The 21,528-nt window shown below is 38.2% G+C and overlaps 1 protein-coding gene across 4 annotated transcripts in view; it reads left to right on the top strand.

Moving 5' to 3' along the window:
- Window positions 1-16,067: 16,067 nt before the first annotated feature.
- The window catches only part of ARK2N (arkadia (RNF111) N-terminal like PKA signaling regulator 2N), a 113,772-nt gene continuing 108,311 nt past the window's right edge, over window positions 16,068-21,528 (top strand). For all 4 annotated transcript variants that reach the window (XM_072605224.1, XM_072605222.1, XM_072605225.1 and 1 more), the window contains exon 1: window positions 16,068-16,361. The gene's annotated coding sequence lies outside the window, so the exon portion shown is untranslated. The remainder of the gene's footprint in view (window positions 16,362-21,528) is intronic.

Raw genomic sequence — 21,528 nt, 5'->3', positions numbered from 1 at the left:
TGCTCTGAATCACTAATAATTAGAAAAATAAAAATTTAACCGACATTGAAGTTCTACCTCACATTCATCAGGTTGACAAAGTTGACAAAAAGGAAAATGACAAATGTTGGAGGGACTTCAAGAAAACAAGCATATTAATGAATTGTTGGTAGAGCTGTGAATTAGTCTGGTTACTCTGGAAAGCAATTTGTAACTATATCTAAAAAGTACATACTCTTTGACTTAGCATATCACTACTAGGCTTATGTCCCAAAGATATAAAAGAAAGGGGAAATGACCTATATGCACAAATATATTTATAGCAGCTCTTTTTGCAGTAGCAAAGAACTTGACATTAAGAGTGTGCCCAACAGTCAGATAATAGCTAAACAAATTATGATATATCAATGTAGTGAAATGCTATTGTACCATAAGAAATTACATGAAAGGAATCATTTTAGGAAAAAAAAAACACCTGGTAAGACTTGTATGAACAGATAAGGATTGAAATAAGCAGAATCAAGCAGATAATTTATGCAATAAACAATATATAAAGAGAAACAACTGTGAAGGCCTTAAGAACTTAGATCAATACAATGTGGACTGATGATCTATCCTGATAGAGAAGTGATATGCTCAGGATCTTGAGTGAGACATTTATTTTTTTGTACTTGGCCAGTGTGGTATTTTGTTACTTTATGCATATGTTTATAGGAGTTTTGTCTTTTTTTCCCCCTTTTTTCCCCAGTGGATGGAGAAGGTAGTAGAGAGAGAAAATGCAGTTTTGTTTATTGAAAAAAATAAAACACTATTTTAAAAAGAAATATATTGTTCTTTATTATGGTTTTCAAGGAACTGAAAGATTTTAAAATAATTTCCTTTCTATGTCAGTTGCTTTTTGATAAGCTCCTTTCTTTTATAGAGTTTTCTTAAATGTGACCAATCCTTGCACATAATGGCTTTGAGTCATTCAAGGTAGTGTAGAAGGCCCCTTCACATCCAGTTTTGATTGATTAAATAAAAAAATGCTTTTACTTAACAAAGGTAATTACTTTTAAGTGTCTGGAATGGTTAACAGAACCCCACCTTTACATAAGAAATGACAAATATGATGAATTCATAGAAACGTAGTAAGACTGAAAGAGAACTGAATGAATGAAATGAACTGAGAGTGAAGTGAGCAAAACCAGGGCAACATTTTGCATAATTACCATACTAATATAAATGAAGATAACTTATAAAGACATCAGAACTCTCTTTGACGCTATCACCAGTCCCACGATCTTACGACTTCAGGAGACTGACAATAAAGCAAACTTCTTGTATTTTGATAGAGAGGTGATATACTAGGAGTTCATAATGAAACATATTTTCAGCCATAGCCAGTGTTAATTTGCTTTGCTTGATTATACTTATTTGTCACGAGGAAAGGTTCTTGTTTGGTGATCTTTATGGTGATGGTCATGCAAAACAAAAACAAAGAACATTAAGGAAATGTTTAAAAATACACAGAAGAGAGTAGAAAGAAACTTAAAAGGAGTTATGAAAGAGGCAGCTGGAGCCTGAATCAGATATTCCTGTGAATGGCAAAGAGGGGATGGATACAAGAGATCATAAAACCATGTGGAGTTGGAAGTTTGAAGAGGCCATGGAGTACAACACCCTTATTTGATAGATGAGAAAACTGAGACCCAAGGAGATTCAGGAACTTTCCCAGGGTCACATATTCAGTAAGGGACTGAGGCTGCATCTGAACCCAGATGTTCCTCCAAGTTCAGTATTCTATCCACTACTCCTTATTGCTTCTGATTTCAGATATTTTACAGACAGAATCTGTAGCAATTGACAAGTGGCTGGGTCCACTACCCTGAAAAGAGAATGATGGTTTCTTAACAGAAATAACAGAGAAAAGGTAGTAAGGTAGCTTTGTTGCTACTACATTAAATTAAATATATATATATATATTTTTAAGTAAGCTATGTAATTGAAGTTCAGTTTCATTATATGATTCTTTTCTCCTTTCTTTGAATCTTGAAATGTTCGTGTTTATCAATATTTGTTGTTTATAAAAAAAAGGAAACAAAAAATAAAGGCATTAGATAAGTGTAAGTAAAATTCTATGTGATGCCTGAACTAGGAGAGGTCAAGACTCACTGGGGGAGTTAAGGAGACCTTCATGAGCACAAGAATCCATGAAAGTCCCTGCTTTAACACTTTCAATGCTAAGATGGACACTCACTAATTTTAAATGCAGTTTATTCTTTTGTTGAAAATCTGTCTAAAATTATTTTCTATACTGAGCCAAACTATGACTCTCTTTGATCCTAGTTCTGATATCTTAAGATTACAGTCAATTAACATCTATTCTTTTCACATGAACTGTTGTCAGTCCAGGTTTTCCCATACAAATCCTCTAAAACTGATATTTAAAATCTAAATGAAGCACTTTGTTTTTACCTATTAAATTTCATTTTTTCAAAAATTTCAGACTATTAAAATTACTTTGAATATCAATTCTTTTTTTCAAAGTATTGTTTATTCCTCTCAAATGTTTGTATGACTTCTATGCTTTTATACAAATTGTTGTTAAAGATGTTCAACGAGGACAGGACCAAGGAGAGGTTCCTGTGGTAGGATCTCCCTCCTAGCTCACTTAGAAACATGCATTAAATAACATTCTTTTGGATGAAGCTTTTAAACAACTGTGCATCTATCTAACTGCCCCATCATCTAGTCTGCATTTCTCTATTTTTTCCATAAGCGTGCCATGAGATTCTTTGTTAAATACCTTGCCAAAATTAAGATACACTATTTCTCTACCATCTCCTTGATTTACTTAGTCAAATGATCATATATTATTGTTACATATCTTATTTATAATATAATATTATCATATATAAAATATACACATATATGATGAGGATGATTTGCCATGAGTTATAATCACAGAATGTTAAAGCTGTAAAGAACCTTAGAAATCAACCATTCTGATCTTTTCAATTTATAAATAAGGAAACATACCTAAGGACATATATTGTTCCTTAATAGCAGAGGTAGGACTAGAACCTAGATCTCCTAATGCTTAGTTAGGCCTGTGATATCTCCATTATGTCATGCTCTGGCCCTTCCCAGTTAATTAACTGGTTTTTCATTGAGGACATCAAGAAATTAGATGGCCAAGAGGTTTGTCTGCTGAAGAAAGGTAAACAAGGATGCTGACTGGAAAGATGCCACTGTATCTGAGGCAGCTTCATTTTACAGTGGATAGAGCACTGAACTTATAGGCAGGAAGATCTGAGTTCAGATACAGCTTCAGATACTAGCTATGTAAACCTCAGCAAAGTCACTTCGCATCTATTTCCTCAGCTGTAAAATAAGGATAATAACACGACGTACCTCACATGTTGCTGTGAGAATCAAATGAGACAATATTTGTAAAAGCAGTTAGCACAGTGCCTGGCACGTAGTAGCTGCTATATAAACGTTTATTCCCTTCCATCTTCCCATTTTGGTGGTTAGGTCCTTGATTACCTTGGAGATATCTGTTTCAGTTAAACTGCAGGGATTATATTATTGCTACACCAGGCCCCTAAGATCCCTAAGAAATGGTAAGGTAAGAGACAAAGAAGTGTTGAAATCAAGATACAGAAAGATTTTACTTGTTGCAACTGGCTGGTGCATTCAAGGTGTGACAGCCACACTCAATACCTTCCTCAGCACAGTTCTGCAGGCTACATGACTTTCTCTCTAGCAATTACAGTTCATGAGCCCAAGTGAAGCCTGCCTCAGGACAGACAGTGTACACCACAAGTATGAGAACTTACCCTCCGTTACATCAACATTTAAAGACCCGACATCAACATTTAAAGAGCCGGAAGATCAAGACTTGAAACAAAAAGAAAAGGAAATCACAGGAAGAAATTTGAGTGAAGGACCCAATTAGGTCACTGTCTGGGCAGTCTAGTCCTCCAGAGTAGAGGGGGATGGGTAAGGTGTTTGCTGTCTCCTTGTGACTAATATTGCTTCAGAAATGAGAATTGCAAGTGCTCTGAAATTTTTCCCAGCATTAAATTTATGCAGTCAGAGATATGCCCTGAAACGGAACTAGATTTCTACTAGCGGTCTGAGAGTAACTGGAGCAGGGACCAGCTCCTTTCAAAAGTATATTCTAGCCTGTATGGAAAACTAAGCCAAACCCTTGAGGAATATTTAGTTTCTGAATGGACAACTGGCCAGTCAGTTTCTACATAGTCACGGAAGGGCCCTATTGCCTTAGCTTCCAAGATGGGAAGCTAGCTAGTATCTGGACCACTGTTTCTCTGCAAGCTGCACCTTCTGTATCTATGCTGTGGAGGGGGACTTGTTAACTTTGTTGCACTTAATAGGGAGAGATTAAGACTTCCTTAGGTCGTAGAACTAAACATTGTAGAAATCAGTAAATGTGTCTTTGGGGATCTCCCATGGCACATATTAATAACTATCATTCCATTTCAGGCCCTGATTATATTTTCCTGTGTAACCCCTTTATCATTTCGCTTCTCAAATGGAAGGCACTCAGGGGAGCTACTCTAGGTTCAAGGTAATCTGTGGATCTATGTACACTCAGAACTGTAACTCACAAGCCCTCCACCCCCACCAATGATTTTAACTTCTACTAGTTAGCCAGAAGACCTACTTAGTTCAAAGCAAAGGCATTCAATGAAATAACACGGTAAGATGAAGAGCAGTAGGACATTTCCCCACATAAACCTGGGACACATTTTCCCACAAAACATATGCCATAAGTAAGAAGAGCGGAGAAAAATAGGGTTCATGTTTAGGGACATACAGGGGGGAACACATGTGACCAGCATATATGAGGAGAGCGAGGAGTGCCATTGTAGGAAACATGTAGCCAAGGTGTACATAGCAGAAGCAAGTCAAGACTGACTCTACAGAGTTGTCAATGACTTGTGGTAATGTTACTGATTCTGCTGGGCCTGATCCCCACTGGACACTGATGTTTGCTGGGTCTGAACCTGGATGTGGTATCTACTGCTCTTCACCTCTTTCTCCTGGGTTTCATCGAATAAAATTTTTAAAAATTTCGATTAGCTCCTCATTTGATTCAATGTCAATTCACTAGGTAATTGATGATGGAGAGGATGCTGCATTTAGAATAAGAAAAATCTTAGGTTTGTGTCCTGGCTCTTTGATTAACAGGCTCTCTAACCTATCACAAATAATCAGAGTACTAATCAGTTCTCATCTGAGGACCTAATTTTTGCCTACAGAAGGAGAAGCAGGTTCTGACACCTTTTTTTAGGTTGGCTCCAAGAGTTCAGTCTTTTAAAAAAAATGGTACCTTCACACACCTAGTCAGAAGATTAGGACAAAGACTCTCAGGCACTTTATAAAGGGAAGAACCTATCATCTTTCCAAGTGTTTATCTTAAGTGGTTGAGCCATTTTTAGTATCACGTAACAACTGTTGTTGTTTTGGGGTTTTCTTGGCAAAGATACTGGAATGGTTTGTCATTTCCTTTTCCACCTCATTTTATAGATGAAGAAATTGAAACAAATAAGGGTAAATGACTTGCCCAGGGTTACACTACTAGGAAGTGTCAGAGGCCAGATTTGAACTCCAATGATGAGTGCCTGAAGGCACCCTATCCACAGTGCCACCTAGCTTCCCTTAGCATAATAATAACCTGTTAAAAACCAGTTTAAGAGTATAATTTAATGGCCCCTCAAGTCCACTTGGTTTCCTTTACTTCTACTTTAGGGTGTTTCTTTTAAATGTCAAAAATTGCTCTGAGCTCCTAATGAGGAAAACTTCCTAAAACCTAAGTAAAGGTTGGTTTCTCTGTCTAACCACACACACACACAAATACACGCATATACACATATGTAACAATAATTATACTAGCCCCCACTGCCTGAAAGCCAGATCTGTTACATTTTATCCTTCCCCCCATCTGTGATTCCAGATTGGGAGGTGTCCAGCCTCTGCCCTTGGTTCAAGACCCCAGTGATTGAATTCCTCAGTTATGGAAGTCTCCTGAACAGCAGATCCATTTAACCACTTAACAGTAGTAATAACAAGCTTGTAAACATTTCCCACATCCCTCCCCACCCCAACACCTAGTGGGGCGTAATCCACCCTTATACCTTCTCAAACTCTGGGGAGAAGACAGCAATTATCTTCAGAGTTTAATTCAGTCCCTCAGATTATAGCCTCACCAAGTTCCAAGTCCAAAGTCCCCTTGGGCTTGAGACCCAGCACATTGGCTTCTCAGGGATTCCCTGTTGGGGTAGTAACCTCTCTGCCTTGGAATCCTGTCTCCGAGGTCTTCGGTTTCAGCTCTCGACTGCCTCTACCTAGGACAGAAAAGAATGAAGAAAGAAAGCTCAACCCCCAAACCTGGTTCTTAGGGTCATGGGCTGAAAAAGGGAGGAGGAAGTAGACTCTTCTCTCACCCAAGAGAACATTCACTCCTTGGATGATGCTGGAAAGAGAGAAAGAGAGACAGAAACAGGGAGACAGAGAGACAGAAAGACAGACAGACAGACAGACAGACAGACAGACAGACTGTCCCAGGCTAGTGGTTTTAAAGACAAAACCTGTTCTGGCTACCAGTCTGGGACAAGAGGCTGCTCCCATTCGTGTGATAAGGGAACTCAGAATGTCTTCTTCCATCTGCCGTCTCTTACAGGCATGTCTCCATCTTAGATGATCTGGACATGTGAAAATCCTGGTTGTAACAAACAGACAGACAGAGACAGACAGACAGACGAACGGATGGATGGATGGATGGATGGATGGATGTATATAGTCAAACCCTGACCTCTTTGTGTATTGAGGCAAAATTCACTTTTCTGGAAACGTGAGGAATGAAATGGTGGATTATATTGCAGTGTCTATGGATAAATAGGTATCAAGAGGATAATTTGGGGAGAGAGCCAGCATTTTCTTGGGATTTAGATAATGATAATAGCTAACATTTATACAGTGCCCATATGTACCAGGCATTGTGTTAAATACTTTACAAATTCTATCATTTGACTCTCACATCAACTCTGTGAGGTAGATGCTATTAATATCTTCATTTTACAGATGAAAAAGGTGAGGTAAATAGAGATTAAATGACTTGTCTAGGGTCACACAGCTAGTAAGTATCAGACCAGATTTAAATTCACATTTTCCTGATTCCAGTCCAAACACTCTACCCACTGTGTCATATTAGTCTGAAACCTCTTCTTCAGGATATCTGTAGAGCCAGATCCTCTTCAAATCTCCCTTCTCTGCCACAACCCAGTCCTCTCTTTGCTCCATCCTTGTTCCAATCACTCTAATTCATAGGCTCAGAAACTCTCCTTCACTTCTGAAAGTCTTCTTTTGCATAAAGTGATTTGGAGTGTGATAAAATCTTTTACAAATGACTTTAGTATATTCAAGTAAGTGTATAGGACCTGTTCATACTCAGTGCTGATTGTCTGATTTGATTAAAAAAAAGTTTGCACTTAGTCAAAGTATCAGAGCAAAACTGGGGAGACTTTGGCCCTGTCTTAACAACAGAACAGTCTGACAGCTAATTAGAACACACAGACATTTAGTCTGACTTTGAATTCATTTCTTCCTGATGGCAGAATCAATATCTCTGTCCCAATACTCTAACTTGGGACCAGAAAACCCCTTTTAACTTCCATCCATTCCTGAGTTCTAACCTGCTTTCTTCTTAGGTCATTTCAGGAGTTGTTTTCTTACAAACCACAAGAAGTTCTCTAGGTCTGTAGCACTATAGTTTCTTGAAGACTCCGTGGATCTTGCTATGAAAATGAAAGTGATAAAGGATGAAAACTCATGTGAGAGGGCAAGGTCACTGTCTTCATGCTTTTCAATTCCTGTCTATGTCTTCCTCCTGAAACACATCTTGTCCCTATTCCATTTTTTGAGGATAGCAATAAATGTCCCAGGTGTTTAGCTGCTGTATACCTATTCTACTGTAATTCCCTATGAATTGGTCTTCTTGCCACCAATCTCTCTTCTCTAAAGAACATTTTTTTCACTCACTTGCCAAATCAATATTCCTGACATGAAATCTGACCACACCTCGTTCCTCCTCAAAATCTTTGATTGGTCACTCCTTATTCCATCTTTTTTTCAACATGTCTTCAGGCTATTCAGTTCCTGTCCAAATTCAGCCTCAAATCCTTAGGAACAAGAGGGGGGCAGTGGACAATGAAATGTTGGATGCTTTTCTGTTTGTCTATTGGTACTACACAGACCATTCTAGCACATGGGCGATCCATCTGTTATTACTAACTTTCACTATGCAATCGACCTACTTTGTCTTCTGCTCATACATCTCCGAGAATACATTTGTACTGTGTTTTGGATGTAGTTCCTTCTTGGTAATATCCTTTGATCTGGTCATGTGCACTATGAATCTCTCCATGTGGTATTCAATAATACATAGCCATATAGCATCACTGGAAAAAAATATTTATGTTATAAAGATAGGCCTTTGTTTCAGAGAGAATTTGGTATAATTAAAAGCCAAGCTTAATTTTCCAAAGGCAATTCAGCCAAGTCACTTCCTTCTATTTAATTCTCAAGTCAGTTCATTGTTTATCTTTAGCGTTTTTTCTGATACACATGTACTACTGACTAGCTCTATGAGCTGTTCATTCCACTGCATAGAATTGTCTGGGCAATAGGCATTCTTCATTCGTTTGTTGTTTTTTTTTCTCCCTGTGTGGGTGGTTAGTTCAAACTCTTTAAAGTGATTTAGGAGGCTCTGCAATGCTCTGGAGCTTGATGCAATAAATATAATGCCATCCACCCACAGGACCATTTGGAGGATCTCCCTCCTGCTCTATAGGGAGTCCCTCTTATATTTTGACCTTGTGCTGGACATTTTTTATGATACTGACAAATACCTTTGGCAAACATCAGTTTCCTCATTTTATGCCTCACTTAATATTAATAATCTGAGAGTTAGAAGAACGAAATTATCTCTCATCGAATTTTTCATGGGATTTTTTTTATTTTAACATATGCATGGGAGACATCTTGCTGCCTTAAGGCAGCATTTTTTCTCTTTTGAACCAAAGGCTTCCTGTAGTTAGCAAATTATAAACACAATGGGATTTTGCATTTTTTTGCAAAGGTGTGACTATAAAGCTGTGGTTTTTGTAGAACATTAGTTGCCAAAAGCTCATCTCTCATACCTTTATCAAGGATGGCTTTGATACCTGAGTAGATTAGTCTCACAAAGATTTTGTAGATGTGGGAAAGAAGACATTCCTGATTTTTTAGATTGTAATAACATATATGATTTTTTCTGAAGTGTTTGCTATCCTTTCTCTACTAGTATTCTGAAAAATGTATAGGCTCTCATGCTGACCTACTCTGTGCATCCTTGATTCGGTTCAGTTGTTTTGTTGTTTTTTTAAATACTATTTTGCCTCTTATATAGTGATGTTAGAGTCAAAATTTAGTGGCTCCACTATTCTTGACAATTTTGTTCCTTCTAGACCTATGATTTAACCCAGAGAATTCCTGGTGTGAAAACTCCCTCCTAATGCAGATCAGCAAACTTATTCATAACTTACAGTTTTAGTTGACTGGGGCACTGAGGGTCACTTAATAATGACTTGCTCAGGGTCATACAGTTAGCATGTGTTGGAGGCAGACTTGAACCAAGGTGTTTCTGTACTTGAGTCTAGTCCTTTATTTCCTACATAAGGTGATCTCCAAGCACTCTCTCTTTAAATCTGCCTTTCATAATTCTAATCTTCCCTCAGGGATCAGTTCAGCTTTTTTCTATTAGGAAAAATTTACTATTTTACTAAGGCCTTTTCCTCCTCTGTCTTATTCCTTCTTTTCTTCACCTCTCTCTAGCTCTGTTTAGCTGGGTTCATTAAGTATTCCTGGACCTTTCCCCAAATCATTATGTGAGTGACTTTTATGTAGGGATTGTTCTGTATCAACTTGTTTTTGTATCAATCAATGAACACATACTTATTAATTGCCTATTATGTGCCAAGTGCTGTATTAGGTGCTAAAAAAGTGAAATAATTCATACCCCCAGGGGATTACTTTCTATAGGAGGCAGGGAGACAGCCATCTATAACAGGCCTGCACGACCTGCTAAATACCTCAGGCCTCTTACCCCCACACCAAAATATTTCCTCTATGTACAAAGGATGTTTTTCTCTACATTTTTTGTAGGTCAACCAAAATCCTTTGATGCTGCAGGTGGTACAAGCCTGATCTATCTATCTGTCTATCTATCTATCTATCTATCTATCTATCTATCTATCTATCTATCTGTCTGTCTGTCTGTCTGTCTGTCTGTCTGTCTGTCTGTCTATCTATCTATCTATCTATCTATCTATCTATCTATCTATCCACAAAGTATGTACAAAATAGACCGCTTAGTTTTAGGGGATGTTACTGCTGGGAGATTCAGGAAAGGCTAGAACTGTGACTTGCCTAGTGTACTGGCTTGCCTAAAATGGTATTTAATGAATATTTGTTGAATCTAATAGAATTTTTAAAATTTCCATTAGTTCCTCATTTTATTCAATTTCAATTCAACAAACACTAGGTAAGACACAGGACTCTAGAGACTGACCTATGATGGATGCTGGATTTAGAATAAGAAAAGCATTAAGTTTATGTCCTGGTTCTTTGATTAACAGGCTCTCTCAACTATCACAAACCGTTCAGCCTTTCTAAGCTCCAATTTCCTCATTTGTAAAACTGGAGCAATACTATTTGCTTGACTTCTTTCATAGGGCTGTTGTGAAGACTAAATGAGTTGTGAGTGTAAAGCCTTTTGTAAACAGTAAAGCACAACAACACCACTGAGCTATAATTGTTGTGAAAAATTCTTTTTCGTTGGTGTTAGGTAGAAATTGGCTTGAGACAAGTCACCATCCTCCTTTAAAACTAGTGTGGAGTGCATAGTTGGCAGACAAAATTCTTCATTGCCCTTTCTTCTCTATCTACGTTTTCCTTAAAGATGTTATGACAATTATCAATTTTTTAAAAATCTAGGTCCCCTCTTCTGCTGCTCTATTGAGCTTAAATCAGACGAAAACTTGGTAGCAAAATTGTAAAAACTCAGACCCTCCCAAGTTAGGAAAATTCCTAATATTCAGACAGAGGTTTGACTCTCTACATTAATTTAAATGTCCGTTTATCTCTGCTATTGGAGAGATATAGGGCGGGGAAGTTGGGGAAAGAGCAGACCTAAGTCCTTGAGGTACAACTGATAGCTTCAGCCCTAGTCTTCTGCTCCAAGATGACTCCCAAGGGGGAGAATGGCTCTTCTTTCAATTTTCCCTCTTCCTGTTGCAGCACTGCCCCTCCCCCCCAGCCTCCAATGTTTCTTTCCTGCTCATCTTGTTAAATCCTGGTTGGGGCTTCTTTACCTCCATCATTCCTCTTGCTCAGCTCCTGAGGTCTTTCCTTTTTCCTCTTAGACTTTTTCAAAAACTCTGTGTATCCTTTTAAGAATTCTAGGGCATGACTCAATTCCTCTTTCTAGCTCGAATATTGAAAAGCTTTCAAATTGTTCTAAGAGTTGAGAGTAAAATGATTGTCCCTTTAAACTACAAATCCCAACATACTAGCCAGTTCTCAAAGCCCTATCACAGTTATTATTCTTTCATATTTAAAGTTCTGTGGACTATTGCCCAGACGAATAATATAACTTCTTTTCTCTAACTGAATAAAAATATGGAAAGTTCAACATCACTGTCATCATCATCCTCATCATCAGTGGTACTTCTCACATACTACCTAGTATTTTTATTATCTTTTAACATACATACTCTGTCTCTTCAAGTAGATATTAAGCTCTTTGAGGTCAGAGACTATGCCTTTTATTTTTATCCTCACTCCCTGGAATTATTGGGTATATGATCTGAGTCCAATAAATGTTTGTTGAATATATATGTATATATATATATATATATATATATATATATATACTGTTGACCTGAAAACTTGGTTAGAGAAAAGGCAACATGGCTAAATGCATACATTTTATGATTTAATTAATTAATCAATTCCCCATAAAGAAAACAGTTACATAGCGCTATGGAGTCAGAGGTGACTCTGACTACCTAGTACAGAAATCATCTGTCTTAAGTACATTTTGCCATGAGAAAGAAACTCTCCTAATTAAGCAAATCATAAATTCAGTAAGACAGGACAATTAACAAAGCAATGTTAGTCAGGCCTTGGGATTTCAGGCTGGGTAAGCATATGTCTCGGTGATAAGGAAAGAAACCCCACCACTAGTAAGTGGCAGGCTTCCTCCCCTAAACAGATAATTGACATAGGAAAGGGTAAACAATGTTCAATAGAAATTACGACCTAAGATGTCTATATTTTCTTTACCATTAATATGCCATAACATAGTACATGTCTGTAGATAATAAGATTCAAAGGAAAGTCTCATTATTCAAGATATAGTGTCTTAGGTTAAAGGTCTCCTTAAGGAGTGTAGAGTCGGCCTTGGCTGGCTTTTGCTGACATAGGAAGAGGCACTCTCTGAGTTTACTTCAGAGAGAACAAAGAGATTATTCCAAAATTTTATATTAAACATTATCAATACATACATAAAAATATGCACATGTACAATATAATGCATATGTTATAAATATTATATACATTTATTATATTATTGTACACATTATGGACTATATACACATTAAAAACTATAACATGCACGTACAGATTATATACATATGTGTATATGTATATAATCACGTGTCTGTATCTATACCTGTATTGTTGTTCAGTCATGTCTGTGACCCCATTTGGGGTTTTCTTGGCAAAGGTACTAGAATGGTTTGCCATTTTCTTTTCCAGATCATTTGACAGATGAGAAAACTGAGACAAACAAGGTTATATGACTTGCCAAGGGTCACACAGTTAGTGAGTATCTGAAGCCAGGTTTTAACTTTTGAAGATGAGTCTTCCAGATTCCAGGCCTAGCACTCTGTGCACTCCACCATATATATATATATATGTTATATGAAACCTAATCCTGGACAAGTAAATCTGTCCATTTATGCAGTGAAGATTTACAACTCTGGTGCAACGTATAGTCTTAGAAAACTATCCTGGGCACTTAGAGATTAAATGATTTGTCATAGCCAAACTGCTAATATGATAGAGGCAGAAGTGGAATCCAGGTCTTCCTAACTTCATATATGCAAATGCATATATGATATACAAATACACGTATGTATGCATATGTATCTGTCTCTAGCAAACTTGTATTTATTCTCTACTCCTATAGTGCTGTACAGTCCAGTTTGAGATGGGGTACAGTACAAAGAGCTCTGAACCACAGGCAAGTCATTAAATCTTACTGAGCCTTAATTTTTCTTCTATATAAAATGGAGATCATATTGCTTGTACTCCTTATTTCATACGGTTATTTTAAGGAAAGTGCTTTGTAAACCTTATCATTCTATGTAAATATAAACTCCTATCATTTTAACTGACAAACATTTTCTTTTGAGATGCCAATGTCACTGGGAAAATCATCATCTACTCCAATCCATTTCCTCATTTTATGGATAAGGTAGTTGAGGTTCAGATGTACCACACGAATCTCTAAATAAGAATAGTAAAATTAAATATATTTATAACTTTGCTTCCTAATGGCAGAGCCAGGCTCAGAACCTACTCAGTTTAATGTGTTTTTTATACTACCACATACTGCCTCTTGTACCTTAGTGTTGTAGAATGAATCTTTCCCAGATTTCAGCACCATTGTGAATATTTTTCTGACCCATCTCTTGTCTTTTAAAATAAATTTTTGTTGATATGTTTTTTACATTTTACCAGAATTTCTCTCAGTATCCTTTCTCCTAGAGAACCATTGCATGTAACAATATTTTTAAAGGACAAAAAATAAAAGAAAAAGATGAAGAAGAGGAAACCCCCTAGCAAAACTAATCAACCCCTTTCTTCTTTAGATTTAGTAACACTGTGCTTTTTGCCTTAATAAGAATACAGAGATAACTTTTGGAAATTAAAAAAAAATTTTTTTTCAAAGAATTTACATTTAACAAACATCACATTAAAACAGAAAACAGAAAATGCATATGAGACCACAAGCCTCTTACTTACAGTTTACCCTTTTAAAATTATATAATACATTCAATATATTACTTTTAAAGCTGTTAGTCAGTCAATAAGCAATTATTAAATGGTTGCTATGAGCCAGGCACCTTGCTACCCAGATTGTGTTTCTGAACTCCCTTCTGTTTTATTCTATTCATTTTCTCTTAAATGATACAGTGATTCTCTTTTCTTTCTTTTCTGTTTAGCAACATGATTGCTAAGCCCTTCTCTGTCCTTCCCATCCCATTCTCCTTTGCTGAAACAAAAATGAACCCCCAAAAACTCACTAGAAATCTCAGGAAAAAATAGTCAAGCAAAACAAATCCACACACTGACCATGTCTCAAAATGTGTATATCCTTCTGACCGTTAAGTCCATTACTTCTTTTTAGGCAGTGGCTAGCTTCATTATTGGTCTTATGGAATTGTGCTTTGTCATTGCATTGACTGGGGTTCTTAACTCTTTTCAAAATTATTTTTGATGAGTCTTCTTGTCATTGTATAAATTGTTCTCCTGGTTCTGTAGACTTTACTCTGCATCAGTTCACACAAATCTCCCCAGGTTTTTCTGAAAGCATTCTTCTGCCATTTTTCATGGTGCAATAATCTTTTATTATATTCATATTCCTAACTGATGATCACTCTCCTCTTTTGTTTCCAGGTTTTTGTTATAACAAAACAAGATCTATTTTGTACTTACATGTAATCTTCCTTTTCTTTTAATGTCTTTAGGATATTAAGCCTCATACTGTACCTTTGCTTCAAAGGATATGTGTCTTTCAGCGATTTTTCTAGTGTAGTTTCAGATTGCTTCCCAGGATGGCTCTACTGCTATATAGATGTCAAAGAGTACATTTGCTGTTTCTGTCTTTAGGGAGTCCCTCAAACAGCTGTCACTTCCTTTTTTTTGGTTATCTTTGCCAATGTGGTGTGTGTGAGCAGGTGCCTCTGAGTTTCAGTTTCCATTTCTCTACCTATCATTTGGAACTGTTTTTCATATGGTTGTTGATAGCTTGGATTTCTTCCTTTGAAAATTGCCTGTTTATGTCCTTTGACCATTCATGTTTTGGAGAATGATTTGTTCTTGTATATTTCAATCAGTTTCTTACAGGTTTTGGATACCAGTCCTTTATTAGAGAAACTTGCAAAGATCGTTTTCTCGGAAAAATTGTGAAACTGCTGAAGTTTATGCTCACAACCTTTCTTATTGCCCATCCGACCTCCTCAGGAGCCCATTACCTCCATATCCTTCCCCTTCCCTCAAGAATATCTGATATTCAAAAAGGGTCTGAAAATTTATTCTCTCTAGAGTGTTAATATTATTTTTCCCAGGGTATAATTTGAGTTTTAAAAGGGCATTAAGTCTCTAATCAAAGAATGACTCTCAATACTAGAATTTTAGGAATCAGCTTAAGAACTAGAAATTTTGTTTTTTGGAGAAAGGACCATTTTTACACTTCTCAATTTACGCCAGTAGATAATCCTGTAACAATTAACAATTCATAAAATGTGCCATTAGTGTTCAGCTGGTTGGCTCCTATTAGAATTACATGCGTGTGGGAAGACGCGGGGAGTCTTGGGGGGACGGGGTGTCCTTGCTGGCTGAAGTTATTGAATGGATAACGGTTTGATTGAGTAAATCAGGGGAACCTTCACGGAGGAGACAAAATTTTGTAGAGTCCGGAAGACCGGAGTAATTTCCTCTCCGAATCTAGAGCAAGTTCGAGTGGAGGACACTTAAGAGGGAGAGAGGGCTAGCTAGAGCCGCTGAGATTACAGCGCGCCAGGTTCTGCAGCGGGAGGATCACCGCATTAAGTCCTGGAGGGGGCGCTCTGACGCTTTCACGGCCTCCCCTTGCTTCCTTCTTCCTTCCCTCCCCCAGGAGCCCCTGGTGCAGTCGTCACTCTAGCTGCCTGGCGGAACCTCGGTGGTTCCGGGCGGAAGTGAGGCGCGGAGCGGAGCGGAACGGCCTCTGGTGACATTTTCTCCGGGCGGCGCGGAGGAGAGAAGGGACCCGGCAGCGGTGGCGCCCGTGCTGTCGAACCTCGGCCCCTGCCCCCTCGATCCGCTGGGGGTCTGCGTCCGGAAGGAGGAGTCTGCGGCGGGAGCTGCCGCGACTGGGGCCGGGGGAAGTGTCACAGCGGCGGGAGAGGGTCTTTGATCAGACAGCCATTCAGTCCGTCCGGGCTCCGGGCCGGGAGAGCCAGGCGGCGGGGGACGGCGGGAGGAGCCGCCGCGGAGCGCAGGTGAGCCGGCCGGCCCGGGCGGCCGCGGGCCTCGGACCTGGGGTTTGACGGTCCAGAGGCCCGGCAGGGGCGGCGGGACCTGCCCCAGTGTGAGGCGGAGGGGCTCCGGTGTGAGTGTGTGTGTTGTGTGCAGTTTGTGTTATGTGTAGCGTTGCATGTGCGTACCTGCGTGTATGTGGTGTTGTGTGTATGTGTGTGTTCGTGTTGGCGTGTGTGTTGTGTGAGTGCCCGTGTGTGTGGCGTGTACATTCCCGATAACAGAGGCCATTGTGGTGTTCCCTTCCTTTTGTATAATTGGGGTCTGGAGGGGACCCAGGTGGTGATAGGCTGAGTTTCTGCTCCACGAAGTCCGGAGGTGTGTGGGGGGTCTGGCCAGAATCCGGGCGGCACCGGCGGCCGCCACTGGCGATCTTGGGGCGCGGGTCCGGACCCGCCACCGCTAGCTTCTGGAGAATAACAGGCGCGAGTTCTTTCCGGTCTTTCTTCCATCACTTTTTTGGGATGGGGGTGGGGGAACCCCAGATCAAGTGGGAGGAATTCCTTCCAGACTCTCCTTGAGGGGGATTGGGGTTCCCGGAGTTCTTTCTCCTCCCAGGAGCGGGAGCTCAGTGGAGCAAGCCCCACTTTCTCCTGCGGGAGGGGGAGGGGGAGGGCAGGTCATAGTCTCAGGGACTCAGCAGTTCCCCGGCCGCAGTCCTCTGACCCTCCGGGGCCAGACTGGGACTTTTCACTTTGGTCTGAGTGGACTCAGGAGTAACTCATTCCAAGCTTTCCACCAGAGCCAGGTTTTTGCAGTGACCTGGTGCTTATGTGCCACCCACCAGCCACAGTAAGGCTGCGGAAGGGGTTCTCTAGAATGGAAGCTTTTCCATACAATTTGAATACTAGCCTTACCTTCTTTCCCCCACAGCTCCCCCTGCCCCAGTTCAGTTGGAGGACATCCTCAACCTTAATATTTGTCTTTGGGAGTTTTATCTCTCATCCTGAGATTTCTGGGTAGATATTACACTCCTATTTTCTAGAAATTAATTTCTGTCCTGGATATACATGGATTTAAAAAAAATTTCTTTTGAGGGAGGGTGGGTGGTTTTGGGTCTTTTTGGGGGAGGAGACAGGGAGGGGCAGGTTGGAGAAAGATTAGTTTATTCATGTATGTTCCTATTTCCCATGCCTGCATGAATCGTGATATCTTTCCATAGAAACAAAAAATTCCTACCTTTTTATCAAACTCTGGCCATTTAATTACAACCACATCTAGCAGTTTTGTTCAGGTTATATTATTTTGTGATATCATAGGCCAAGGTAATAATTCGAAACAGAAACTTGAATCAGCCCTCTCCAGGGATAATTTTAAAGATGGAGATTATTAACCTGCTAATATGATGGCGATTTTGCTTATTCCACCACTCTGAGTTATTTCAGCCATCTAGGCTTGTTAAACCTATTAGAGATTTAACAAGTATTTTTAATAGACCTACAGTTGATAGTGTTACTTGAATACTAAAGTGTTGGAATCATACATGGGCATTGATGGTACCAAAGGTTCCTATTTTGTCAGAATGATTTGTACAGTTGAGGAAAACTTTAAGTGAAATGCACTTAAATTATATAGTTTTCCACATTAATGTGTTTCAAAACAGAGTAGTTAAATTTTACACATTGTCCTATTAGAGAAATAAATATGTTCAACTTAAAAAAATCAGCACTTGTAATTTAATGAGTGAGGAATTGCCTTTAGTTCAGATTCAGCTGAATTCAGATAAATGCATGCATGCATGAATGAAAAAGCATTTTTTAGGTGCTTACTAGGTGCTAGACATTACGTTAAGTGCTGGAAATAGAATTTTTTTTTTTTTTAGAGATACCTTCCCTCAAGGAGCTTAGATTTTAGTAGAGAACTCTAATAAGGGATAATAATAAGTTTTGTTCTGGGGAGGTGGGGAGATGGCGTGAGGGTATGAACTCGAAGACTTATAGATGGTAAAATGACTTGAGTGGATGGCTGAATAGGATGTGAAGCTGAAGCACTGTTTGGTGCCTCTGGCCAGCATGTAAATATATTGGGTTAAGTGGGGTAGTTTTCACATACTCAGTCACCAATCAAATGGGTTGGATTCTGGGACTGGAGCTCCATAATTTACCATTTTGGAAAATTTTCTGTTACTAAAATGTTTAAGGATTTCCCCACTCAGCCAGTATGTCTTATGTTTGACTTGATAACAAGTCTTTCTGACTTCAAGTCCAGCCCTGAACACTATATTGCCTCTACACATTTAGAAGCTTAAGTATAGCTTTATCTTTTTGGTGTCTATGCAGTTGTAAAAGCAAAGAACAGTAGACCCAGGTTTAAGACCTGGTGCTGCCTCTTGGTGTGGGACATTGGTAAGTCACCTAGCACCACTGAGCCTGTATCTGTAGGTGTAAAATTGAGAGGATGCTAACCTCACTATTATTATGAGGATCAGATGAGGCAGAGTATATAAAATTGCTTTGAAAACTTTGAAGTACTTGCAACTATGAGATAGTCATTTACCCTGGGTAGTATTTTCATGTTATAGATGGAAATTTCAGTTCAGATGTGCAAAATCTAAGTGAAACAAGAAGAAAGAAATACAGTTTTAAAGAAACTGACATTGGAAATACTAAGTGCAATGTTTTTCAAGCAATTTATATTGGAAGCACTAAGTACAGTGAAATTCTTAAGTGAAAGTACTATTTTCCAGACCTTCAGTTCAACAAACATTAAATGAGCAAGGATAGATATTAGGATAGATAGATCAAAATGAAAGTCTGGCCCAAAAGGAGTATATGCTGTGCTGGGGAAGATACTACATATATATATATGTATATATATATATATATATATATATATATATATATATATATATATGTATATATATATATAAATAATTAAAGAACAAGGGAAATTGAGGAGAAAGATCATTGTTTCTTACAAATTCATATTTATTGGGACTTGTTGAACCTGGATGGTATGGATTTTTGTGGAACTAGACCACTTTAAATTCAGTATAGTGGCCATACTACTTATGGCTTTTAATGGTTGATTTCCTATGCAGTAGAACTGATCCTGATTTTTAAATTCCTCCAGAGTTAAAGATTAATGAATTCCAATTTAATGCAGTACTCTCAGGACAGAATTCTCTATAAAACTCTTCACAAAGTTTCTTTTCGAAGTATTATTGATATTGTCATTGTTTCTTTGATAACAAAACTCCTTGTTAATGATTAGTAACTTGTTTGATTACCTATTTACAGTATCAAGGAGTGATACATTTCCTACTGTCCTGTTTCAAGTGATTTCCTGCATTGTCTTTCCCTCCATTCTCACCCCTCCCCCCTACAATTGTATTTGTGAGGCAGGCTCAAGGAGAATTTAGAAGACTTGGGGTAGCAGATGAAGTTCATTTCCAAATTTAGGACTGGGGAATTTTGGATTACTAATGCTTTTTTTAAAAAAAAATTAATTAATTAATTAATTTTTGATTTTCAACATTCACTTCAACAAGATTTTGAGTTCCAAATTTTCTTCCATCTCTAAGACAGTGTGCATTTAAATCCCCTTTCCCCCTTCTGTTACACCCCTCCCTTCTCTTATTCCCTTCCCCTCTATTTTCCTGTAGGAAAAAATAGATTTCTGTGCTCCTTTGCCTGTATGTCTTATTTCCCAGACTAATGCCCATTTTGATAATTTCTGTAGCCAGTCATTTAATTGTAGTTTAAGATAACCCTATCTTTTAAGTAAGGTTGTGATAACACTACCTAGTTTAGGGTATTAATGCTTATAATGGTATGTAGCTTTGTGAATATTTTCCAGCAACACAAGTTTAAGTCACTTGTCTTAATATTTCATAAGTAGAAGCCTGTGTAGTGAAAAGATTCAAGAGACCCAGGTCTACAACAGGTTTGCGATATGATTTAGGATGAGTCCTTTCACCTTAGTTGGCCACTGCAAAAATGAGAGGGTTGGACTAGATGTTCTCTTAAGATTTCTTCTATCCCTGACATTCTGCTATATGTGAATATTTGAAGGTAAATCAAGATGGAAATCAGTTTGTTTTCATCTCATTATTTTCTGGAGAGGACTTTTAAAAATACTTCTTGGTTCCAGTACTGGGATTGTACTGGTTGTAGGTAGACAGTTCTCTTTGTTTGTTGAGCATCAAACTAAAGTCATTCAGTGGATCCCATTTGTTTAGGAATCCAAACTCCTGTCTTAATTCGTTAACTTTCACTTTTAAGATCTGTTTTCAGGTTTTTTTTTTGTTCCTTTGTTACTTGTTATCATTCTACCTTCCTTTTCTCCATCCTTATTACTGTTGTGACTGAACTAAATTGAAATAAGTTGTCTTCATTTTCAGCTTCTGTGTGGGAAGCTGTTCTCAGCAAAAGTAGAATTCAGTTTCACACTCAACCCACAGGGCCTTGGTAGAAAGGAGTGAGAATGAAACTAATCATCAGTAAAGCTTGTTTTTATTCTCCTGGCTATGTGAACTTCTCTTGCAGTTCAATTCAGAGGATATTTATTAAACCCTACTGTGTAAAGTACTGACTCTGAGGATAGATACCAGACCTTGCTTTCTTTTGTTAAGATGAATTTTTATTTATCTGTTGTTTTTATACCACTCAAATTTATCCCTATATTCCTCTGGCAGTCATTCCATGTAACAAGGCATTACTTAAAAAAAAAAAAGAGAGAAATGAGCATAATTACATGTTTTATGTAATTATATATGATGTGTATATATATGTGTATACACACATATCTATCTACCTTTCTTTCTTTTCTTTTATCTGTCTGGCAATATATGTGCTGTTCCACAGTCATGGACCCTTCACTTCTGCAAAGGGATTGGAATAGGTGTCTTTTCTTTTCTTTTCTTTGGAGTCACATTAATTCTTTGTAAATTTTCAATTGTTTTGAGGTTCCTTTTTTCATTTATATTGTTGTAGTTATGTTTTCTTGGCTCTGCTTACTTTACTTTGCATGAGTTTAGTCTTTCCATGCTTCTTTGTATTCATCATATTTGTTGTTTCTTAGGCAAAGTGATACTCAATTATTTTCATGCACACTACATACTTAGCCATTCTGGACATTTCTTTAAAAGTCCTTATGATAGAGTGGGGTTAAAGATACACACACACACAC

This window comes from Notamacropus eugenii, chromosome 4, assembly GCF_028372415.1.
Source record: "Notamacropus eugenii isolate mMacEug1 chromosome 4, mMacEug1.pri_v2, whole genome shotgun sequence".
NCBI classification, from domain to species: domain Eukaryota; kingdom Metazoa; phylum Chordata; class Mammalia; order Diprotodontia; family Macropodidae; genus Notamacropus; species Notamacropus eugenii.
Note: the sequence above shows the minus strand (reverse complement) of the source record. Positions and strands in the feature narration are given on the sequence as shown.